This window comes from Symphalangus syndactylus, chromosome 18 (genome assembly GCF_028878055.3).
Source record: "Symphalangus syndactylus isolate Jambi chromosome 18, NHGRI_mSymSyn1-v2.1_pri, whole genome shotgun sequence".
Lineage (NCBI taxonomy): Eukaryota > Metazoa > Chordata > Mammalia > Primates > Hylobatidae > Symphalangus > Symphalangus syndactylus.
Window position 1 is genome coordinate 75,355,508 of NC_072440.2, and position 7,222 is coordinate 75,362,729.

A 7,222-nucleotide genomic window follows, 5' to 3' on the forward strand; every position below is an offset into this window, starting at 1 on the left:
AAAATCTAATTAATTAATAAAAATAAACATAAATAAATAACCCCATACCTAATGCCTCTGTGGCTTTGCCTGTTCTGGGTATTTTGTGGGAATGGACCCAAGCATGGGGGTGGGCCGGGCACCTTTCAAACGTTCAGCTCTCACGACGGCCCGTGGCCTCCGGATTGGACCGCGCGAGCGGGGTGTGCGCGGGGCGCCCAATCGCCCCGGAGCGTCTGGAGGGGGCAGGTGCAGGCGGCGGCGACTGAGGGGCTGCTGGAGGCCCGGGAGGCCCAGACGTGATGCAGGAAGCCGCCTAGCACGCCGGCTCCTGATCACGGGCGCCCACAGCACGGACATGGCGGGCTGGTGGCCGGCGTTGCCGCACGCGGCCTGGCTCCACCCGTGGCCCACCAACGTGCTGCTCTACGGCTCGCTCCTCTCCGCCGGCGACGCGCTGCAGCAGCGGCTGCAGGGCGGCGAGACCGACTGGCGCCAGACGCGGCGCTTGGCCACGTTGGTGGTGACCTTCCATGCCAACTTCAACTACGTGTGGATGGGCCTGCTGGAGCGCGCGCTCCCCGGCCGCGCCGCGCGCCATGCAGGCCAAGTTGCTGTGCCACCAGGTGGTCGATGCGCCCATCGTGGTCTCGGCCTTCTATGTTGGTGAGGGGCAGGGAGGGGACCTGGGGGGTAGGATGCGGTATTGAGTGACTAGAGGCAGGGACTCGGGGATCAAGCGGCTGGAGGGAGGGCGCTGCAGGAGCCTGGGGACCCGGGCAGGAGCCGGGGCTCTGAGACCTGGGCTGCTTCAGAGGCCTGGAGGGCCAGGGCAAAGGCTGGAGGCTGGGGTGTTTGATTGCGAGAAGTTGCAGGAGGCACTGGCTGGGGAGCCGAGAAATTGGGGAGCTAGAGGTCCACGAGGTCAGGAATTTAGAGGACTAGGGTCGGGGCTCAGACTCTGGGGTTGGGTGTAGGCCAAGGCTGGAGGTAGGCAGGGCTGCAGAGGTCTTTGCCCCCTGAAAAAGGCCCACAGGAAAATAAAGGAGATTCCAGTTCAAGGCCACAGCAGCTGCAATGACCGTGAACCAGTCGTGGGGCAGGGAAAGAACCGACCTGCTGTTCAGAAAATCCACGCCTGGGGCCCCGGGGCCAACACAGGAACAAAATGCAAGGGGACCCGTGACCCTGGGGGGCACAACAGATGGAATCTGGATCTTCAGCAAATTCATGCCCAGGGGCCTAGTCCTGCTTTGGTAGCAAGATTTTCCCCTGGGGTCCCACGGGAAACATCAAGGGACTTTGGATCCTTGCCATGGAGGACTATATACCTGTGAGGGTTCAGGGAACCCTCTCCTGAGAAAATCCGACCCGGGCCTGGGGTGTGGGGGACAGGAGCTTGACTGTGGAAACCTTCTCTACTGCCTACAATAAGAACAATGGAAATGTTACCTGAAAAATACCGGGGTTCATTCCCCTAACGAGTCACAAATGACTCCACCAAGAGGCAGGTTTTGATCAATGGGGGTTTTATTTGGCACAAGTAAGGAAGACATTGGGCATATTCTCCCAAGTAGTGTGTCCCCCAGAGAAAGAGACAGGAGGGTTTTATGGGGTGATGGAGAAAGGAGAGGGTGCATGATTGCATGTAGAGTAGGGATCCCAGTGAGTCATGATACTAGCACATAGGCTGCATAGGTTACATAGGTTATAGTCATGAAGCTATAGCTTCTCCCGGGGTGAAGACTTTAGCATGGTAATGAGGAGAGTTAACTTGGGTTCATCTGTAAGTAACCTGGGGTCACTTAGGAGCAGATTTAAACAAACAGGGTGACCTCATTCCACCCAGGGTTGGGGAAGAACAGATTGAGATCAGGAGGCTGTAAAACAGGCTGATTGCTCAAGTTGTTTTAATTCTTGTAATCTTTGGAGATCCTCCGTCTGCTCACAGAAGGGGCCCTGTGGCCTCTATCATCATTGCAAATTCTATAGCCTTGAAAGGGATGGGGTGGGTAACTGGGGAGAAAATCTCCATGGGTCTTAAGCCTGACCTTGGGATTGGGGATCACAGATTTCCCCTCAAATGGGAGGGAACTTCTCCTAAGGGCTGTTGGTGCTTTCTAAACCAGATTGAGGTCAGACAAGCCACCATCTTGAAGAAACCTACCCTGCCCCCTGCGCCTTATTTTTAAGAGTTGGATTCACTTCCTTTCCCCACAGACCCCACCAGAAACACAAATCACCTGGTTGCCTGTTGCCATTGCGGCCAGCTACATGGCTGATGGGGTCAGTGGGTCGGGAGAACAGACAGCCTGAGAGCTAGGGCCTCCTGTTTTCTCAGAAGGTCTGTGCCTGGTCCCGGCGTGTGATTTCCAGACTAGATTTGCAAACAGCTTCCTAGCACCTGTTACAGAAGCCTTGTACACCGGCGAAGGGGTAGGGGACCAGAATGCTATTCAATCCTCAAACAACTAGTGAGATTGTTCTCTTTTTCTTCTTTTTTGTTTTGTTTTTTTTTTTTGAGACAGAGTCTTGCTTTATTGCCCAGCCTGGAGTGTGCAGTGGCCTGATCTCAGCTCACTGAAACCTCCATCTCCAGGTTCAAGCGATTCTCCTGCCTCAGCCTACCAAGTAGCTGGAATTACAGATGCACACCACCATGCCCGGCTAATTTTTGCATTTTTAATGGAGACAAGGTTTCACCATGTTTGCCAGGCTGGCCTCGAACTCCTGAACTCAAGTGATCTGCCCATATTGGCCTCCCAAAGTGCTGAGATTACAGACGTGAGCCCTCGCACCTGAGATTGTTCTTATTACTCTTATATTACAAATGAGGAAACAACTAGTGAAATTAGTGAAATTGTTCTCTTTTTCTTTTCTTTTTTTTTTTTTTTTTTGGAGACAGAGTCTCGCTTTATCATCCTGGCTGGAGTGTGCATTGGCCCGATCTCAGCTCACTGCAACCTCTACTTCCTGGGTTCAAGCGATCCTTCTGCCTCAGCTTCTCGAGAAGCTGGGATTACAGGCATGCGCCACCATGCCCAGCTAATCTTGTATTTTTTTTTTTTTTTTTTTTTTTGAGACGGAGTCTTGCTCTGTCGCCCAGGCTGGAGTGCAGTGGCGCAATCTCGGCTCACTGCAAGCTCCACCTCCCGGGTTCACGCCATTCTCCTGCCTCAGCCTCTCTGAGTAGCTGGGACTACAGGCGCCCGCCACCACGCCCAGCTAATTTTTTGTATTTTTGGTAGAGACGGGGTTTCACTGTGGTCTCGATCTCCTGACCTCGTGATCCACCCGCCTCGGCCTCCCAAAGTGCTGGGATTACAAGCGTGAGCCACCGCGCCCGGCCTTAATCTTGTATTTTTAATAGAGACGGAGTTTCTCCGTGTTGGTCAGGCTGGTCTCAAACACCCAACCTCAGGTGATCCACCAGATCAGCCTCCCAAAGTGCTGGGATTACAGGCATGAGCCACCACGCCCAGCCCACTAGCTTTTTTTTTTTTTTTTTTTGAGACAGAGTCTCGCTCTGTCGCCCAGGCTGGAGTGCAGTGGCACCATCTCGGCTCACTGCAAGCTCCGCCTCCCGGGTTCACGCCATTCTCCTGCCTCAGCCTCTCCGAGTAGCTGGGACTACAGGCGCCCGCCACCACACCCGGCTAATTTTTTTTGTATGTTTAGTAGAGGCGGGGTTTCACCATGGTCTCGATCTCCTGACCTCGTGATCCGCCCGCCTCGGCCTCCCAAAGTGCTGGGATTACAAGCGTGAGCCACCGCGCCCGGCCACTAGCTTTTTTTTAAAAGAAATTAAAATTTCAAAATGTCCAAATGTTCAACTTTTCACACAATATTTGGAAGGTAGAGAAAAGTAACCAATAGACCCACTATTGTAACTTGTTTTTGTGAATTGTGAATTGTTACAGTTTTTGAAAAAATAATTGTTCTGCTATAACTTTTATACTCTATTCTCACTTCATATTTATCATTCCTTTAAAATTTTCTAGTTTTAGAGTGGAGACTATGTTTTATTTTTTTTTTTTGAGACAGGGTCTTGCTGTGTTGTCCAGTCTGGAGTGCAGTGGCATGATCACAGCTCACTGCAGCCTCCACCTCCTAGGCTCAAGCAATCCTCCCACCTCAGCCTCCTGAGTAGCTATGACTACAGCCACGCCACCACACCTGACTAATTTTTGTATTTTTTGTAGAGATGAGGTTTTGCCCTTTGCCCAGGCTGGTCTCTTAACTCCTGGACTCCAGCAATCTGCCTGCCTCGGCCTCCCAAAGTGCTGAGATTACAGGCTTGAGCCACGGCGCCTGTCTATGGTCTCTTTTCACTGTTGGGTCAGAGGGTCATATTGATGGATGATAGTGATGGTTACTTTGCATTTTGGAATGGGAAACTTAAACATGAACTGTTATATGGTACTCTACTGAAGCTTTTAAAATTCTTTTGGTGTTTTTGCAAATAGGTATGAGCATTCTCCAGGGAAAGGATGACATATTTTTGGACCTGAAACAGAAATTCTGGAACACCTATACGGTAAGACAGGCGTTTGAAAATGTAATCAGTATCTGCATATATACACATACACACACACACACACACACACATATACAATATACAATATATATACATATACAATCAGTAACTTTTTGTGTATATATGTGCATATATACATACATGTATATATAGATATGTATATATATGTACATAGATCCACAAAAATATATACTTTTTGTGTACATATTTATAAAGATTAAAAATGTTTTAATTGACACATATGTATGTATTTTTAGAATACATGTGATTTGATACATTTGCATAATCGTATCAGGATTCTTTGTGTGTGTGTGTGTATATATATGGATATATATATATTTTTAATTAAAAAAACTTTTTTTGAGACAGGCTCTCATTCTGTCACCCAGGCTGGAATGCAGTGGCATGATCATGGCTCACTGCAGCCTGGACCTCCTGAGCTCAAGCGATCCTCCCACCTCAGCCTCCTGAGTAGCTGAGACTACAGCATGTGCCACCACACCCAGCTAATTATTTTTAAATTTTTGGTAGAGACAGAGTCTCACTATGGAGCCCAGGCTGGCCTCGAACTCCTGTGCTCCAGTGATTCTCCCACCTCAACGTTAAGTACATTTTTATTAAACTATTCCTAAATTAGAGCTCCAGTGTGGTTGGCAGAAGGGTCCAATATTTTGACAGAGAAATCTTAAAGTTACTTTGATAGATGTATGAGGAGAGCCTTTAAGAGTGTCTACAGGTTCAGCTTGCTTCCGGACGAGCGAGGAGACTCGTGGTCTGGTTCTGGGACTTCCCTAACAGCATGGCCCCTAAACGCCAGGCTCCACTCTCGCCTCAAAAGAAGAAACCAAGACCACCTCCTGCTCTGGGACCGCAGGAGATACCGGCCTCTGCAGGCTTGCCGCAGAAGGGAGAAAAAGAACAGCAAGAAGCGATTGAACACATTGATGAAGTACAAAATGAAATGGACAGGCTTAATGAACAAGCCAGTGAGGAGATTTTGAAAGTAGAACAGAAATGTAACAAACTCCGCCAACCACTTTTTCAGAAGAGGTCAGAATTGATTACCGAAATCCCAAATTTTTGGGTAACAACATTTGTCAACCATCGACAAGTGTCTGCACTGCTTGGGGAGGAAGACGAAGAGACACTGCATTATTTGACCACAGTTGAAGTGATAGAATTTGAAGATATTAAATCAGGTTACAGAATAGATTTTTATTTTGATGAAAATCCTTACTTTGAAGATAAAGTTCTCACCAAAGAATTTCATCTGAATGAGAGTGGTGATCCCTCTTCAAAGTCCGCCGAAATCAAATGGAAATCTGGAAAGGATTTGACGAAACGTTCAAGTCAAACGCAGAATAAAGCCAGCAGGAAGAGGCAGCATGAGGAACCAGAGAGCTTCTTTACCTGGTTTACTGACCATTCTGACGCAGGTGCTGATGAGTCAGGAGAGGTCATCAATGATATTTGGCCAAACCCATTACAGTACTACTTGGTTCCCGAGATATGGATGATGAAGAAGGAGAAGATGATGATGATGATGATGATGGAGGAAGGATTAGAAGATATTGATGAAGAAGGGGATGAGGATGAAGGTGAAGAAGATGAAGATGATGATGAAGGGGAGGAAGGAGAGAGGATGAAGGAGAAGATGACTAAATAGAACACTGATGGATTCCAACCTTCCTTTTTTAAAATTTTCTCCAGTCCCTGGGAGCAAGTTGCAGTCTTTTTTTTTTTTTCCTCTTGTGCTCAGTCGCCCTGTTCTTGAGGTCTCTCTTCTCTACTCCATGGTTCTCAACTTATTTGGGGGGAAATACCTTGAGCAGAATACAATGGGAAAAGAGTCTCTACCCCTTTCTGTTCGAAGTTCATTTTTATCCCTTCCCGTCTGAACAAAAACTGTATGGAATCAACACCACCGAGCTCTGTGGGAAAAAAGAAAAACCTGCTCCCTTCGCTCTGCTGGAAGCTGGAGGGTGCTAGGCCCCTGTGTAGTAGTGCATAGAATTCTAGCTTTTTTCCTCCTTTCTCTGTATATTGGGCTCAGAGAGTACACCGTGTCTCTATGTGAATATGGACAGTTAGCATTTACCAACATGTATCTGTCTACTTTCTCTTGTTAAAAAAAGAAAAAAAACACTTAAAAAAGTGGGGTTATAGAAGGTGAGCAAAGGGTGGGTTTGAGATGTTTGGGTGGGTTAAGTGGGCATTTTGACAACATGGCTTCTCCTTTGGCATGTTTAATTGTGATATTTGACAGACATCCTTGCAGTTTAAGATGAGATACTTTTAAAATAAATTCTCTCCTAATGATGACTTGAGCCCTGCCACTCAATGGGAGAATCAGCAGAACCTGTAGGATCTTATTTGGAATTGACATTCTCTATTGTAATTTTGTTCCTGTTTATTTTTAAATTTTCTTTTTGTTTCACTGGAAAGATGATGCTCAGTTTTAAACGTTAAAAGTGTACAAGTTGCTTTGTTGCAATAAAACTAAATGTGTACACACACACACACACACACACACACACACAGAGTGTCTATACCTCTCATGAATTGGAAAGAAATACTTTCTCCGGGCCGCGCACGGTGGCTCACGCCTGTAATCCCAACACTTGGGAGGCTGAGGCAGGTGGATCACTTGATGTCAGGAGTTTGAAACCAGCCTGGCCAAAATCATCAGATTGGGAAGATGGTCCA

At 47.7% G+C, this 7,222-nt stretch overlaps 2 pseudogenes; both read left to right on the plus strand.

Moving 5' to 3' along the window:
* The first annotated feature begins 337 nt into the window (after nucleotides 1-337).
* Nucleotides 338-5,227, plus strand: LOC129467541 (mpv17-like protein; annotated as a pseudogene).
* Nucleotides 5,228-5,263: 36 nt separating this feature from the next.
* On the plus strand, nucleotides 5,264-6,637 carry LOC129467746 (protein SET-like; annotated as a pseudogene).
* The last annotated feature ends 585 nt before the right edge of the window (nucleotides 6,638-7,222 follow it).